The following is an 18,743-nucleotide window of genomic DNA, read 5'->3' as shown; positions in this document are numbered from 1 at the left end:
ATCACCCCCCTGTCATTGATCACCCCCCTGTAAGGCTCCATTCAGACGTCCGTATGTGTTTTGCGGATCCGCGGACCCACGGTCCGTGGATCCGCAAAACACATACGGACGTCTGAATGGAGCCTTACAGGGGGGTGATCACCCCATATAGACTCCCTGATCACCCCCCTGTCATTGATCACCCCCCTGTAAGGCTCCATTCAGACGTCCGTATGTGTTTTGCGATTCCGCAAAACACGGACACTGCGGATCCGCAAAACACGGACACCGGCAATGTGCTTTCCGCATTTTGCGGATCCGCACATTGCCAGAACTATATAGAAAATGACTTTTCTTGTCCGCAATAGGCTCTACAAAAAACGCAGTGTTCGCCTGATCTTGTGCGCACACTTGCGTTCAGTCCGCCCCACCGCAGTGACAGAAATTTATTTTTTCTGATCACTGCAAAAACACCATAAAATCGCTGCGGCGCTATAAAAAGATCACTTTTGAGGGGCATGGCGAGTTCATAGAAGATTTTATTTTTTTTGTCACAAGTTAGCGGAAATTTATTTTTTTTGTTTTTGTTTTTTATTACAAAGTCTCATATTCCACTAACTTGTGACAAAAAATAAAACCTCACATGAACTCACCATACCCCTCACGGAATCCAAATGCGTAAAATTTTTTACACATTTATATTCCAGACTTCTTCTCACGCTTTAGGGCCCCTAAAATGCCAGGGCAGTATAAATACCCCACAAGTGACCCCATTTTGGAAAAAAGACACCGCTGAGGGGCATATTGAGTCCATGAAAGATTGAACTTTTTGTCACAAGTTAGCGGAAAGGGAGACTTTGTGAGAAAAAACAAAAAAATATCAATTTCCGCTAACTTGTGCCAAAAAAAAAACTTCTATGAACTCACCATGCCCCTCACGGAATACCTTGGGGTGTCTTCTTTCACAAAATGGGGTCACATCTGGGATCCAAATGTCTAAAAATGCTCTCCTAAAAGGAATTTAGGCCCCTCTGCGCACCTAGGCTGCAAAAAAGTGTCACACATGTGGTATCGCCGTACTCAGGAGAAGTTGGGCAATGTGTTTTGGGGTGTCATTATACATATACCCATGCTGGGTGAGATAAATATATCGGTCAAATGCCAACTTTGTATAAAAAAATGGGAAAAGTTGTCTTTTAGAGAGATATTGCTCTCACCCAGCATGGGTATATGTAGAAAGACAGCCCAAAACACATTGCCCAACTTCTCCTGAGTACGGCGATACCACATGTGTGACACTTTTTTGCAGCCTAGGTGGGCAAAGGGGCCCACATTCCAAAGAGCATCTTGAGGATTTCACAGGGCATTTTTTACACATTTTGATTTCAAACTACTTCTCACGCATTAGGGCCCCTAAAATGCCAGGGCAGTATAACTACCCCACAAGTGACCCAATTTTGAAAAGAAGACACCCCAAGGTATTCCGTGAGGAGCATGGCGAGTTCCTAGAAATTTTAATTTTTTGTCACAAGTTAGTGGAAAATGATGATTTTTTAAATTTATTTATTACAAAGTCTCATATTCCACTAACTTGTGACAAAAAATAAAAACTTCCATAAACTCACTATGCCCATCACGAAATACCGTGGGGTGTCTTCTTTCCAAAATGGGGTCACTTGTGGGGTAGTTATACTGCCCTGGCATTCTAGGGGCCCTAATGCGTGAGAAGTAGTTTGAAATCAAAATGTGTAAAAAATACCCTGTGAAATCCTAAAGGTGCTCTTTGGAATGTGGGCCCCTTTGCCCACCTAGGCTGCAAAAAAGTGTCACACATGTGGTATCGCCGTACTCAGGAGAAGTTGGGCAATGTGTTTTGGGGTGTCTTTTTACATATACCCATGCTGGGTGAGAAAAATATCTCTCTAAAAGACAACTTTTCCCCTTTTTCTATACAAAGTTGTCATTTGACAGAGATATTTATCTCACCCAGCATGGGCATGTGTAAAAAGACACCCCAAAACACATTTCCCGACTTCTCCTGAGTACGGCGATACCACATGTGTGACACTTTTTTGCAGCCTAGTTGGGCAAAGGGGCCCACATTCCAAAGAGCACCTTTAGGATTTCACAGGGCATTTTTTACACATTTTGATTTCAAACTACTTCTCACGCATTAGGGCCCCTAAAATGCCAGGGCAGTATAACAACCCCACAAGTGACTCCATTTTGGAAAGAAGACACCCCAAGGTATTTCGTGATGGGCATAGTGAGTTCATGGAAGTTTTTATTTTTTGTCACAAGTTAGTGGAATATGAGACTTTTAAGGAAAAAATAAAAAATATAAAAAATTATCATTTTCCGCTAACTTGTGACAAAAAATAAAAAGTTCTATGAACTCACTATGCCCATCAGCGAATACCTTAGGGTGTCTACTTTCCGAAATGGGGTCATTTGTGGGGTGTTTGTACTGTCTGGGCATTGTAGAACCTCAGGAAACATGACAGGTGCTCAGAAAGTCAGAGCTGCTTCAAAAAGCGGAAATTCACATTTTTGTACCATAGTTTGTAAACGCTATAACTTTTACCCAAACCATTTTTTTTTTACCCAAACATTTTTTTTTTTTATCAAAGACATGTAGAACAATAAATTTAGAGAAAAATTTATATAGAAATGTATTTTTAAAAAAAAATATTTACAACTGAAAGTGAAAAAAAATTTTTGCAAAAATTTCGGTAAATTTCGATTAATAACAAAAAAAGTAAAAATGTCAGCAGCAATGAAATACCACCAAATGAAAGCTCTATTAGTGAGAAGAAAAGGAGGTCAAATTCATTTGGGTGGTAAATTGCATGACCGAGCAATAAACCGTGAAAGTAGTGTAGTGCAGAATTGTAAAAAGTGGTCTGGTCATTAAGGGTGTTTAAGCTAGGGGAGCTGAGGTGGTTAATAACAGAATATGACAGCAGTATATAACCCTTGAATTTCACACTTGCAGATGCAGCAAGGGCTGTAAAATAGTGTATTTTAAAAACCCAGAAAATTATAGCTGTATTTCTAGCTTAAATTGCACACTGACTAATCCTGCGAAGGCACCAGATGTTGGATATTGCCAAAAATGGGTGTTTTTTCAAAGCCAGATTATTATTGCAGTATTTCAAGCTTGGATTTGAATGTCACAAAAGCACATATGCAGTGTTGGTGCACTGAGCTTGCATAAAATGGCCGCCGCTGCCCACCCAACTAACAGACGGATAAAAGTTCTTTTTCTCTGTCACTGGGCTCAGGGCAGGGTAAAAAGATTGTGCACTGAACCCACACAACTAAATCTATGTAGATCGTTGAGTTCAATTGGAGTTCTGATTAAAGATTCTGTCCTATTCTCTCCCTCACAGCAGCAGCAGCATCCTATCCCTACACTAAGCACAGCAGAGTGACGTGCAGCGCTACGTGACTCCAGCTTATATAGAGGCTGGGCCACATGCTGCACTGGCCAATCACAGCCATGCCATTAGTAGGCATGGCTGTGATGGATTCTAAGGGCACAGAGTTAAACGCTTGTTGATAGGCTGCTCTGCAGCCTTTCAAAAAGCGCCAAGAAATCGCCGAACACCGAACCCGAACTTTTACAGAAATGTTCGGGTTTGGGTCCGGGGTCCAAAAATTCTAAAGTTTAGCTCAACCCTAATCACAAGTCTTCTAGTGGGGAGACTTTAATAGCGTTTAGTTACCTCCTCCAAATAAAAATAAACAATGCCTTTTTCATTCATCACTTTCCAACCAAGTTATGTTTTTTTTTATTATTTATTTTTTTTGCTCTGTCTAAAGAGCTATAATATATATTTTTTTCCATTCACGTTGTCGCATTAGGGCTTGTTTTTTGCAAGACAAGCCGTTTTCTATCATGGCATCATTTAATATTCTGTAAAGTGTACTGGGAAGATGTAAAAATATTCTACATGGGATGGAATTAAGAAAAAAAACACAGTTACACCATTACTTTATAGGTTTCTTTTTTTTAAGGTCTTTACTGTGATCAAACTGACACATTAGCTTTATTCTACTGGGAACTTAACATCAATACCAAATGTATATGTTTTTTTATTTTTTAATACTGTTCCAAAAGATAAAAACACTTTGAAACAAATTATTATTGTCTGACACCCATAACTATTTCATATATAGGCAGTCCTGGGAGCATCAGGGTTGTTGGATCCCTTTTAAGTAGCCCTAGTGGAGACCATTACCAGTTCCAAGCGTCGGAAGAATTAATTATTGGGCCTCATTTATCAAACAAAACCAGGTGCAGACTGGCCATAGGCCCTGTAGTAGTGTAGAAATGGCGCAGGGACACAGGCATCACAGGCACAGGCTGGAGAAGGCCTATGGCCTGCATGGGAGATGGTGACTTGGAACAGCACTACGGTATTTAATTTTTTTATTCTTTCCTCGGCCACTTGGGGAGAAGAATACTGGGGGAACTATAGGGGTTGTTACTAGGGGAAGTCTAGGCAGCCTGCTGGAGGTAGGGCAGGCTGGCTTGGTGCTGTGGCCCACATCTCACCTCCTCAGCCCCCTGCTCCATATCTTGATGGGGTTCCCCGGGCTTTTAATATTGATAACCTATCCTCAGTATAGGTCATCAATATCAGATTGGTGGGGGTCCGACAACCGGCACCCCCCGCCGATCAGCGGTATGAAGAGACGGCGCTTGCAGTGTGCATGTGCCATCTCCCTTCTCTTCCTGTTGCTGCTGCTTTGCCATAGACATAGAAGCAGCTAACAGGAAGAGAGAAGGGAGACGGAATGTGCACACTGCACGCGCCTTCCCTTCATACAGCTGACACCCGACACCCCTGCAGATCTGATATTGATGACCTATCCTGAGGATGGGTCATCAATATTAAAAGCGCGGAGAACCCCTTTAATTAGAAAGAATTGGAGGAGGAGGACAGAACGTGGCAGCTATTGATGGTTAACACAGAGTGACAGCTACTGGGGCAGTATATTCTGCCACACTGTGGTGTTTTGTCCTGCTGGGATGGTATTTTGTGCTGCACTATAGTATTGCTGACCCGCCTACTAGCGTTGACCCCATCTACTTGTGTTGATCCTGCCTACTTATGTTGCCCTGCCTCCTGTCAATTTTGACCCACCTACAATATGGAGCCACTTTTAGTTTTTTTCCAGGGCCACTTTAGATTCCCTGTTTTCCCCTGCTCAAAACTGTCCAAGACCGTCTAACAATTAAAGCATAAATGAGTTTTCAAAAAAAGTTTGCATAATGATTGTACTTCATCGTAAAATCATAAATGTGAAGGAGCAGGTCTTTTTTGGCCTTCACTAATGTCTTCCCCAGCCATATTATTCTCTGTTTCACTTGCACAGATAGATGCATTTCTCTCACAAGCAGGGGGCATCTCCTTCTGTGGAATCTGTAGTGTATTGCACTGATCTCACTTCCCTTACTTCCCACTATATCTGTTTTCTTTTATGAAGTTCAGAGAGCTAAAGAGGGAGAGATCAGACTTATAGACACACAGGAGCTGCTCTATTCTTCAGAAGTGTGTAGAAGCAGTTCTTTTATCAGGCTCAGGATCAAAGATAGCCCTGACATGCCCCCATTTCCTACAAAACGTCTTCTGTGTCTCTGTTACTAGAGAAGCCTAACAGCAGGCAGTGGGCTGCAAGTTAGGTAGAAGTGAGACCCCCTAGTGGCCAGGACTTTACAGGGTTTTTTTCAGGTGGATTTTTTAAATGAAATTATTTAGAAATCTGCTAATTATACCATTCTCTATTAAATTTAATTTAATTGTATGGAAGTACAGTGACCCTTTAAGACTTTTGGTTGCCCATTGCAACCAACTAAAGCTTGGCTATCATTTTTTATACTGATATGCAAAAAATGTATTCTGAGCTATGATTGATTGCTATGGAAAACAACAACAGGCTTATTGTTAGACAGTTAGGGCTCAAAAATCTTATATTTGCTGCTATTGTCCTATATATGACAGGTGTGAATATTTTTGCTTTGCTGCGTAAACTTGCATCATTAGGAGCCTTTATGAAGCTCGAGTGACAGGACTCAGGGTAAAGTTCATATATATAGGACTAGAGGAATGTATCATCATGTCTAGTCAGGTAGATGGAATGGAGCTCTGAGGTGTCAATTATCCGGATCTCCAGTTTGTGCATAACTCGCACCTCCTCATCTTCACCACTGCCAGAGGGCGTCACATTGCACTGAGGTACAAAGACACGCAGGACCCTCAGGCTCTCAGGGGATAGTGCAGCCTGCGTGTAACACATTTTCCTAATAATCCCACTACGTATTTACAGTCTGTAAGTGACGGACCTATGAGGCAACCACAGGACTAATTACTTCAGAGGTCCATCATCAGATAGACAAGGTCAATCCCTTAATACCTCTAAAGGGCATTTGACACCTATATAAAAGCTGCTTGCCACCATTTCAGGAATATGACTGACATAGTCGCAACAAACAGAGGAACAAGTAAGTTCATGTACAGCATTGTTCCCCAACCTGTGGTTCTCCAGCTGTTGCAAAACTACAATGCCCATCATGCCCTGACAACTTCTGGATATCAGTGCACGATGGAAGTTGTAGTTTTGCAACAGGTGGAGAGCTAAAGATTGGAGATCACTGATATACAGATTTAGCAAAGCCAAATTCATTATTTCAGACAACTGAAATTTTTGGCTTGCAACTTTTTGATTTGCCCCAAAGCACCCATGAGACAACAAACCATAAAGGCCAACTTAACAGTGTGCCACTGTGCCAGCCACAAAAGTCCTGTATCACTTACCGATGCCCCTATCACAATGTGCTACTTTCATATAAGCGTTTTTTTTAAATGAGGTTCAAATTCAAAAGCATAACCATTTTTAAGAGATGACCATCTTCTTAAAGGCTATGTGCACCTTTGGGGCCATTTTTATTTATTTATTATTTCATTGTACTCATTATGAGGTAAAAATCAGCAAGTGTTTACGACCTCTTAGTTGAACGGCACAAAGTGAAAGTGAAATTAGGATTCACACAGCTAGAAATACAGTTATCCCTTTGTGACAGAACGGCTCAATATTTTTTATAAAAACCAATTGAAAAAAAGGATTTTTTGCTCAAAATGAGTAAAATGCAATCATACAAAAATTGCCCCTGAAGGTGTACATAGCCTTTAAGAGTTGCCATCTTTATAGCAGGGACCAGCTTTATACGCATGGATATCTAAAAAAAGGGGGGCAGTTTTTTTTATATGAAATCACCTTAATATAAAGGGTTACATCCTTCATATGTGTGCAATTATTCCTAGTAGGGACCATTTTTTAGGTGAGCCATCCAGGGGCTGGTCCCAATGTATAATGTGTAATAGGGCACCAACCAACCATGTGCCATTGATAATAATGGTTTCTCCTAATGTGGTAGTGGGACTTTTGGCATCTTCAAGCAGCATAGTCCACATGAGACTGCTACCTTTGCATCTCCTCTAGATATGGTTATGTTGCAGGGGCCACCTTCATATGGGTGGCCATCTCCATAAGGAAAACCTTTTTGAGGACCTTCTCTATAAGGGTGAACATTTCTATAAGGAGGATCTTCTCTATAAGTGTTAAGCCTGAGCCTTCTGCCATACCTCCCACTGTCTCACCTGTCATATCCCCAGCATCTCCTGCCTCGCTGCCCGCTGCTGTCTCCACCAGATGTGGCAGACATGTGCCTGCCAGACGTGTCCTCCGGCCATGCTGCCTCCGTGCTCCATCCCATGCTGGTGTCCCATTGGGGCGTGCGCCCGCTGCTTCCTGTCATTTATGTTTCCAGGGGTGCGTGCTTCCTGCCTCCAAGCACGGCCCCTGGGTGGGGATACAAGGTTAAATAGCAGCTTCCTCTTCCAGAAAGTTGCTTGACCGTTGAGTTAATAGAAAAGGTGTTTTGTTCTGATCTTCTGTGTTTGACCCAGTCTGTTTGACCATACTGTTTGCCTGCCGCCTGCATAGACTAATGGACCTGTCTGACCCTGAATCTGTCTGATCCTCTGTACCATGCTACTATCTGATACCAGCTTCTGACCTCTGATCTGTCTCTGACCACGCTTCAGCTTCTGCCTCTAATAATCATCATCATCAGATGCTGCCTTTACTCCAGTCTTCTCTGCAATACCACTTCCCACCACCGTGTCTGCTATTGGACTAACTGCTGTTCTTACTGCAACTTGAGCTACTGGAGCGTTACCTGTTGTCTGACTCAGTTAGTCAGCTTTCAACCATATTAGCTAATCCTGTAGGTACTGGTTCAGTTTCTCTCATGCTGCGTTCTATCCTGTCTCCTGTGAGAGTGCTGAATAACACCCTAGGTTTTAGTGTCTGCCACCCCTTGGTTGACACAGAGAATCCCCACTCTCTGGTTTGACCAGTGGGTCCCACCCACCGGTCGTAACAATAAGATTAAACATTTCTGTAAGGAGAACTTTGTCTATAAGGGTGACCTTCTCCATAAGGATGACCATCTCTATAAGGGGGAACATCTCTATAAGGAGAAGCTTCTCTATAAGGATGGCCTTCTCCATAAGGATGACCATCTCTTTATGGATGAACATCTCTATAAGGAGAAGCTTATCTATAAGGGTGAATATCTCCATAAGGAGGACCTTCTCTATAAGAGTGAACATCTTTATAAGGAGTACCTTCTCTATAAGGGTGACTTTCTCCATAAGGATGACCATCTCTATAAGGGTGAACATCTCTATAAGGAGAAGCTTCTCTATAAGGATGGCCTTCTTCATAAGGATGACCATCTCTTTATGGGTGAACATCTCTATAAGGAGAAGCTTCTCTATAAGGATGGCCTTCTCCATAAGGATGACCATCTCTTTATGGGTGAACATCTCTATAAGGAGAAGCTTCTCTATAAGGGTGAATATCTCCATAAGGAGGACCTTCTCTATAAGAGTGAACATCTCCATAAGGATAACCTTCTCTATAATGGTGAACGCTTACATAAGGAAGACCTTCTATATCAGGGTGTCCATCTATGTAAGAAGGACTTTCAATATAAGGAAGAACCACTAGGTAAGGAAGACTTTCTATATAAGGGTCACCATTTCTTTAAGGAGAACCTGCTATATAAAGACTCATTCACATATCAGTGTTTTGGTCAGTGATTTCCATCAGTGATTGTGAGCCAAAACCTAAATTGGAGCCTCCACAGACATCAGGTATAAGAGAAAGATTTTGAACTGAGCTGTGTTTAGAGCCATACCTGGTTTTGGATGGAAATCACTGATCAAAACACTGACATGTGAATAAAGAAAAAAGGGTGACCAACTTTTCTCAGACACCATCTTCGTAAAGGAAACCATTTTAATAATATTGATCATTGTTATAATGGAAGTCATCTTCATTCTGTTGTGGGTCCCTTCTTCTACAGTGTAGGCTCCTGGTTAGCGTCCGTCATATCTTTGCTATCTAATTTCCCCTTAAAGAGTTCCTACATCACTAACAATGTGTTGGTTTATGGTTCAATGGAATGTGCGGTTTGTAGTTTACCAGATGTAAATGTGTTTATGGATGTGTAATGACTATGGCTTGGATTTGAATAAGAATTTATGGCTTGTGTATAATAGTCCATATGTGGCTACACATACCTCCCAGTCTTCTAAGGGACGGGACTAATCATACTGTCAGCAGGAACATAAATCATGTTAATTACAAGTCCCTATGATGAAGGGTGAATGTCAAGTGCAGCCATGTTTATTTACGATGCTCAGAGTGAACCGCAGTCATGTGGCCAATGCTCTTGTCCTGGGCTAGCCGCAGCGAGGAGTTGAGCCATTACTGACCTACACTGGCTGTATTAATGGGAGTATTTTTTAAATAGTGTTCACCATTCAGTATAAATGATACGTTCACTGTATTCTGTCAGTACGATCATGGCAATACCACATTTTTTTTAGCTTTTGTTTAAATAACGCTGTTTTGAGCTGTAGTATTCTTGTGGGATTTCACTGGTACAATATATCATTTTTGATCACTTTATTCAGTTTTTAGGGAGGTATGATGAACAAAAACCTGCAATTCTGGCTTTTTTTTTTTTACTTTTTTTTTCATGAAGCGACTTTATTCTGCAGGTCAGTATGATTACAGTGACCCCCAATGTATATGGTTTTTTTTGTGTTTTACTAAAACATGTTTGTCACTGCATCCATAACATTTTAATTTTTACAAAGGCGAAGATGTTTCAAGTCTTATTTTTTGAAGGATGAGCTGTAGTTTCTACTGGCATCATCAATCTATTTTTCGGGAGGTGAGATGCACAAAAAGACCAGTTTTGGCACCGTTTTGCGCTTACCGCAAAGGTTCTGGTTGTTACGGACCCCACAATACTAATTTTGTGGGGGACTTTTTGGTTATTTTTACTTATTTATTTTTTTACAAGAGAGCAAAAGGATTTTTTTTGTCTTATATTTTCACTTGTTTTTTTAAAAACCTTTTCTTCAGTCCCGGTAGGGGTCTTTAACGTCAGTTATTTTGATTTCATGCATAATACACTGCAATACTTCTGTATTATAATGTATTATACCTCTCATGGCCTTACAGGCTTTCGTACATGATAGACCCAGAGGCTGCCATGGCAACCATCACTTTCTCCCCCACGATGCATCATTTGGGTCAATGAGGCACAGAGGAGGTAGCCCTCTCAGCATTCACTGCAGAATCTGAGGGGTTAAACAGCCAAGATCAAAGTTCTCTGATCCCAGCCATTACCGCAGGGCCTCAACTGTCAGTTGCAGCCATTTTTCCGGCTAACTACTTCTTGCTTAAGACATAATGTACATTTATGTCAAATGTTTGGAAAAGGTTAAAGGGGTATTCCGGTTTCGTGATATTGATGACCTAGCATGAGGATAAGGTGGGGATCTGATTCTTGGTGCCCAGAATCAGAACTGCAGCGGCCCACGGAGGAGAATCGGGGAGGTGTTAGGGTGGACAGACGTCCGGTTTTAGGCCAGACAGTCCGGTTTTCTGGCTCCCTGTCCTCCGTCCGGCGCAGTGCCTGGACGGACACAGGGATGTCCACCCTTTCAGTAGCTCACGCTTAGACAGCAGCACTGCGCTGTCTGAGCGTGAGCTGCAGCAACTGACTGAGGCTTCTCTCACCCCCAGTCACTAGATCCGCAGACATGGCTCCCTGTGGCTGACTGAGGGGGAGAGAAGCGCCCCGGGCTGCCCCCAGCTCCCCTTCCGGTCTGAAAGTTCTACCCTCTCCTCCCCCGTGTTTTTCCAGCTGGCGGTGGAACGCGGTGCTTCACGGATGCCGGGGCGTGGCTTCACAGAATTTGGAGGCGTGGTTTAGGGCGTTGTGGGGGGCGTGGTTTGGGTCATGGCCAGTGAGGTTCGGCTTTCTAGGGTGAAGCCAGTGGCCACCCGACGAGGAGTAGAGAGGTAGATGTGGGACTGATAGGAGTGGTGGTGGTTCACGGTGGCTGTCCTCGCTTCAACTCTTCATCGGGCCATGCAGAGAATGGAGGACGCACCCTTTCTTCCCACAGTGCACACCAGGGGTGTACTGGGAACTTAAAGTGGCCCCGGAAAAAAATACTAAAAGTGGCCCCGTTTTGTAGTTGGGTCCAAACTGATGGAAGGTAGGGCCAGCAATACCATATTGTACAACCCTAACCACATTATACAACCCTAATAGAGCCAGATACCACAGTCCAGCACAAAAAACTGCCAGCAGCACAAAATACATCCCCAAATACTTCCACTGGCCAGCCATGAGAAGGGCCCAGGCGTCCCCCTGGGCATCGGCCAACCAGGAAATTTCCCTGTAAGGTCTATGGCCAATCCGCCCCTGGTGCACACCCTGGACTTTCTGGGGGTAAAATGCAAAGCTGTTTTCTGGATTATCCCACAGGGCCATGATCCTCCTTCACTTATTGTTATTAACCCCTCCCTTGCCAGCCCACCCAGCCCCATTTAGCTGTGTGTTCTGCTGTGAATTTATTTTTTTGGCCATGAAGGGGTTAATTAAGTGTTGGAGGGGGTGGGGGGTGTTATTATTGTGCATATTGTGTTTGGGATCCATTTAACAAGTTTGACCAGTTGGGTTTGAGAGTGGTTGAGTGTCATCCACAGATCCCCCATAAAAGTGTCATCCACAGATCCTCCATAAAAGTGTCATCCACAGATCCCCCATAAAAGTGTCATCCACAGATTCCCCATAAAAGTGTCATCCACAGATCCTCCATAAAAGTGTCATCCACAGATCCCCCATTAAAGTGTCATCCACAGATCCCCCATAAAAGTGTGTCATCCACAGATCCCCCATAAAAGTGTGTCATCCACAGATCCCCCATGACAGTGTGTCATCCACAGATCCCCCATAACAGTGTATCATCCACAGATCCCTCATAACAGTGTGTCATCCACAGATCCCCCATAACAGTGTGTCATCCACAGATCCCCCATAACAGTGTGTCATCCACAGATCCCCTATAAAAGTGTGTCATCCACAGATCCCCCATAAAAGTGTGTCATCCACAGATCCCACATAACAGTGTGTCATCCATTATCCCCCATAACAGTGTGTCATCCACAGATCCCCCATAACAGTGGGTCAACCACAGATCCCCCATAACAGTGTGTCATCCACAGATCCCCCATAACAGTGTGTCATCCACTGATCCCCCATAACAGTGTGTCATCCACATATCCCCCATAACAGTGTGTCATCCACAGATCCCCCATAACAGTGTGTCATCCACAGATCCCCTATAACAGTGTGTCATCCACAGATCCCCCATAACAGTGTGTCATCCACCGATCCCCCATAACAGTGTGTCATCCACAGATCCCTCATAACAGTGTGTCATCCACAGATCCCCCATAACAGTGTGTCATCCACAGATCCCCCATAACAGTGTGTCATCCACAGATCCCCCATAACAGTGTGTCATCCACTGATCCCCCATAACAGTGTGTCATCCACATATCCCCCATAACAGTGTGTCATCCACAGATCCCCCATAACAGTGTGTCATCCACAGATCCCCCATAACAGTGTGTCATCCACAGATCCCCCATAACAGTGTGTCATCCACAGATCCCCCATAACAGTGTGTCATCCACAGATCCCCATAACAGTGTGTCATCCACATATCCCCCATAACAGTGTGTCATCCACAGATCCCCCATAACAGTGTGTCATCCACATATCCCCCATAACAGTGTGTCATCCACAGATCCCCCATAACAGTGTGTCATCCACAGATCCCCCATAACAGTGTGTCCTCCACAGATCCCCCATAACAGTACGCCTGCGCACTGAGGAAGAGAGAGAAAGGAGGGGAAAGAATCCGCAAAAGCAAGCAGAGGACGGCACAGCAGATGACTGAATAGCTTCTTTTGCAAGTAAATTGCTTTATTATAAATGCAGTTTAATGTCTGTTTTTGTCTTTTATTATATTCTGGCTTTTGCTTAAAGGGACAGTAAAACAGTTTTTTTTTTAGTTATGTATGATGCTTTTTGATAATAAATAAATGTAAATGTAGTGGTGCTATAATGTGGCATCCCTGCATACTGCAATACTCTCGTATTTTGATATCTTATTTATATATACTTATTTAGTTTTTTTCAGTAGTATGATTAAGTGGTGAAAATTATTAGTGCCCCCCACCTTTTTGACTGTGGTATCTTATGTGCCCCCCCTATATATTGTTCCTAGAGTCGCTACTGACCTGACTGACTGATTGCAATTTGTACTCAGTGCAGTCAATCGATCAGTCACACTCACACACACTGACATCATACACTTTCATGCAGCACCCGGTCATACCTCTGGGTCCGGCGGCCGCTGCCACTTTAAAACAGCAGTAGCCGCCGGGAGGTACGTCCGCTGCGCTATGACGTCACTCGTTACCTGTAGTTGTAAAAAAATAATGAAATTGGGGGTAGGTCCTTGGGGGTGGAGGGGGGCCGGGAGGCAGAGTCAGGACAGATTCTAAAGGGGCGGGGTAGGAGGGGGGCCAGGCCTTGAGCTGATGGCAGCCCTGGTTGTAAGGCAGGAGGTCAGATGCAAGGGCTGGCGGAAGGATGATGGAGTTAATGACTACTGAATTGATGATGGGAGTAGTTGTAGTAGTACAAATATGCTTCAACTCATTGGGGATCATTTACTAGCATTTTTACAACATTTTTTGAGTAAAAAAAACGCAAGACCCCTTTTGTGACTTTTTAAATGCCTGTGCATCAGTACTTTCTTACACAGGCGTTTTTCTCCTCGCCACTTGGGGGTGGCAGGGGAGTGACCCGCTCCCGACAAATTTACTAATATTTACACCTGTAAACAGGCATAAATGTTGAAGGAAAACCACTCCAGTAAGGGCCTGGATTATTTTTTCACACCAGGAGCATGGACCGCTAAAGGTGCACATTTCCCCCAAAAACAGAAATACCGTCCATACAACCCAAGTCTTGGCACAGCCTGCATGTTCCCCAGACTGGAGCCTACTCACCATGTCTACACACTAGTGCTGGGAGCCCACCCTTCTCTCCTCTGAATCTGGCAAAACAGGTTCTCTATCCAGGTTTTGTGATAGACCTAAACACAGCTCTGATGCCCCAATCCCCCCTGGTCGCTAATATTCCACTCCAGTGTCTCTCTCATACCTCCAAACTTTTAAAAAGGCCAAAGAGGGACATTATAAGTAGCACACCTTTTTTTGACACTAAGACACAACTCTGTTACTGCCCAATGCCTATCTATACAAACCCAGTCCTGCCCAGTCTCCTTTGTCCCCCCACATAGTAGTTATTATACCCCCTTAATGCCCCCCCAAATGCTAAAATGCCCCATTCAGAGTAGAATGCCCCTTTGTGCCCCCACACACAGTACAATGCCTCGATGAGCCTTCACATTGTCCCCACACTCTGTAAAATCCCCCTTTGAACCCCCCCCACATGGTAAAATTCCCCTTTGAGCCCACCCCCACAGTAGAATTCATCTTTGTGCCCCCACACACTGTAGAATGCCCCGTGTTTGCTCCACACACAGTTGAATTCCTCTTTGAGCCCCCCCCCACAGTAGGATGCCCCTTTGAACAACCCCTTTAATGTAAAGGCTGGTTGATTCTTTTACTGCATATTACAATATAACCACTGGGTGGCGCTTTTGCTTTATATAAGAGTTCAAAGTATGAGTTAATATTTTCAAAATGTGTTGGCCTTGGCTCCAAAGAGTCAGTTTCATAGACATAACCTGCCTGGACCTGTGCCCGCTGCAAGATGCATAATATTTCCTTGTCAAACGTGCATCATTTATGACATTGTCATTGTATAGTAGTTCACCATTTTTAAGATCTTGCTTGCTGTCAATGAATGGAAAAAAGATGATGACAAACCAAGTCCTAAGATTTACCACTCCTCCCTCACACACTCATCTTTTTATCCACTCTCTTTACCTTTGCCTGGTTGAACCTGATGGATAGTGATGGACGAACATCAGCCGGGACGGTTCACGAACACGCGTTCGCGATCAAATGTTCGCAAACCGTGCGTTCGTGGCGAGCCCCATTGACTTTAATGGCAGGCGAACCTGAAAAACCTATAGGTTACATTTGCAACCACCAAATACTTACTAGAAGTGCACAAATAGTCCCACAACACGGACAGTGGCAAAAATTCCCACAAAAAATATGTATTTTAATCAGGGGCCATTTTTATGCTTCTTAAATGGAAACGCTCAAAAATGTGCCCTGCTGGAGCCTAGAAAATTTTTATTTTAGGCCACTGGAGTACTGGCCCCAAAAATTAGGCATTCACCTGACAGGAAAGAGCTTGTGATGATGTGGCTGGAGGTACATTAGGCGGTCACTGGATAAAAATTTTACTGTAGGCCACTGCAGCACGCCAGACCTGCAGGGTATTGCGATAGTGAGGTCACGGTTATGGGCAATCGAGGGCTACTCACTTTTTGGAGGAGAACCCTGGGCAGGCATGCGGCAGTGAAGGAGAGGCTGACACAAAGTTCCTATGGGGCACACTCTGAATATAGGGACCAGGCCTGATGGTGGATGAGGTGCCCTGGATGTTGCAGGTGTTTTGAGTGCCTGGGGCAAGGTCCCTTTAAGGATCGTGATGCCAGTGCCTGTAACGGTGGCACACCGATTTGTAGGAGTAGTAATAGAGGTAAACAGCTGGTATGATGAACCAAACGTTGCTTTACTTTGAACAGTTCAACTTTGTACATACAGTGGATCAAGATGATGCAGTCCCTTGAATCATATAATTCACAAGCAGGTTTACTTCTTAGTATGGCAGGTATATTCTTGCAAGATACTTGGAGGGTATAAAGTTAATGCTTAGCAGAACTATGCTGCACTATCCCCTTCAGCTATTCTAGCTGGCTGGATCCCAAGGCCCGGATGCCTAAATGCTGGCTTTAATCCTTAGTAATAAATCCTTCCTCCAGTATTGACTCTTGACTTTAACTTATAGTACCTCTGCTCATCAGCTTACTTATCTGAGCTGGTTGTATTATTCCTGTTGTGACGGAAGCTGCAGGTTTCTCCCAGGAGGTAGATTCTTCTCTTGGGGTGTCTTCTGAGCTAACTGCGGCTCACTTTATCTACAGGCAGGCTAGAGTTCCTCACTAGCCTCCTGGTTGTAGCTAGCAGCCAGGACTATCTAGCTGCATGTCAGGAGGAGGCCCTCAGCATATCTCTGGCTGGTACCTTCTCACTTCTGTCTTCACAGACTCCTGATTACAGACTAACTTCTCCCTGTCTGGGCCTGAACATTTATACTAGGGGCTCTCTATCTCCCTCTAGTGTCTAGGATGCCTAACTACACCCTCATAGGCCTGCTATGCATGACACAGGGGAAACATTGCATGTAAAAGCACATAGAAAATACATTAAAGTACATAGTTAAATATAATATTACTGTCCCTTGTGAGCAGAAGTAACACGTGAACCAATTGACCCTTGTGTAGTGCCCACGCCTACCTAGTGGGACACTACACCACTGGAGTACAGGCCCCAAAAATTAGGCATTCATCTGACAGAAAAGGCCTTTTATGCCGCTGTATATAAGACAAGGGCCATTCTTTGTTCTGGGTGGTGGCGGATATGTGTGGGCTGGCATTAGGAAATTCAATTACACGTGGTCGTCACAGGTGTTGAATTCCTCCGAGATCCAAGCCTCATTCATTTTTAGAAATGTGAGGTAGTCCACACTGTCATGAGCTCGGCGAGTGCGCTTACCGGTCACGATCCCCCCCTGCTGCACTGAACGTCCTTTCGGACAGGACACTCGACAAGGGGCTAGCCAAGAGTTCCATGGCAAATTGTGCCAGCTCTGGCCACAGGTCAAGCCTGCACACCCAGAAGCCCAGGGTTTCCTCGCTTCTCAGAGCGTCCACATCGGCCGTTAAGCCAATGTAGTCTGATACTTGTCTGTCTAGACGTTCCCTGAGGCTGGATCCGGAGGGCGGCTGTCGATGAGTTGGCTTCAAGAATGATCTCATATCCAAAGTGACCAACACATCTGCAAACCGCCCTCTTCTTGCAGGCACGGTACGATTGGTACCCGCACCTGTTTCGCTGTGGGTGGAAATCCTCTGCCAGTGCCCGCAACAGCAGAATGCAGCATCTCTCGCAGCAAGGCCTGGAAATGCTGCATTCTGCCAGTCCTCTGTGATGCTGTTAACATGTCCGCCATTTTGCGTTTGTACCGAGGGTCTAAGTACGTTGCCACCCAGTACTGGTCCTTGCCCTTTATTCTTTTTATACGGGGGTCCCTCTTCAAACACTGGAGCATGAAGGCCCCCATTTGCACTAAATTGGAAGCGGTGGAGCCCCCTGGCTCCTGCTCATCGCCCAGGAGAATGTCGTCCTCGGTCTCCTCCCCCAGCCACGGACAACACCAGGAATCCCCGAAAAGTTTAAAGTCCCCCTCAAACCCTGCTCTTCTTGCTCCTCCTCCCCCCAGCCACCATCATCCTCTGACTCTTCTTCAGACTCCTGCTGACTTGTCTCAGACGGAGTAGCCCCCCTGGGAATTCATTTAGCATTGTGACTTCCTCATCTTCCAGCTCCTGCTCCTCGACAGCTTGATCAATGACACAACGCATGAGCAGCCACTGGCACGGTGAAAAGAAACCAAGCTCCCCAGAACCTGTCCTGCTGCAGAGTTCGTACAGGTAGTCGTTAACGGCACGTTTCTGCTGGAGCAGCCTATCAAGCATATACAAGGTGGAGTTCCAGCGCGTCGGGCTATCACAAATCAGACGTCTGACGGGCAAGTGGTGTCGCCGTTGAACGTCCGCAAGGCGAGTCATGGCCATGTAAGATCTTCTAAAATGGCCAGAGATTTTCCAGGCCTGCCGCAAGACGTTCTGGACCCTGGGGTATTTGGCGACGAATCGCTGCACGACTAAGTTCAGGACGTGTGCCATGCACGGCACGTGTGTCATTTTGCCGTGTTTCAGCGCGCTCAGCAGATTGGCACTGTTGTCACACACCACTTTACCAACTGTCAAATTGAGCGGGGTTAACCACTGATCGGCCTGTGACTGCAAAGCTGAAAGTATTGCAGGACCGGTGTGGCTCTTGGCTTCCAGGCACAACAGCTGCAGCATAGCATGGCAACGTCTCACCTGGCACGTCAAACAGGTTCTGGGGAGCTTGGGGGGTGCTGCGGAAGAGGCGGTAGCAGTGGAAAAGGATGAGTCAGCCGAGGAGGAGACGGA

The sequence above is a fragment of the Bufo bufo genome, chromosome 5 (genome assembly GCF_905171765.1).
Source record: "Bufo bufo chromosome 5, aBufBuf1.1, whole genome shotgun sequence".
NCBI classification, from domain to species: Eukaryota; Metazoa; Chordata; class Amphibia; order Anura; family Bufonidae; genus Bufo; species Bufo bufo.
Note: the sequence above shows the minus strand (reverse complement) of the source record.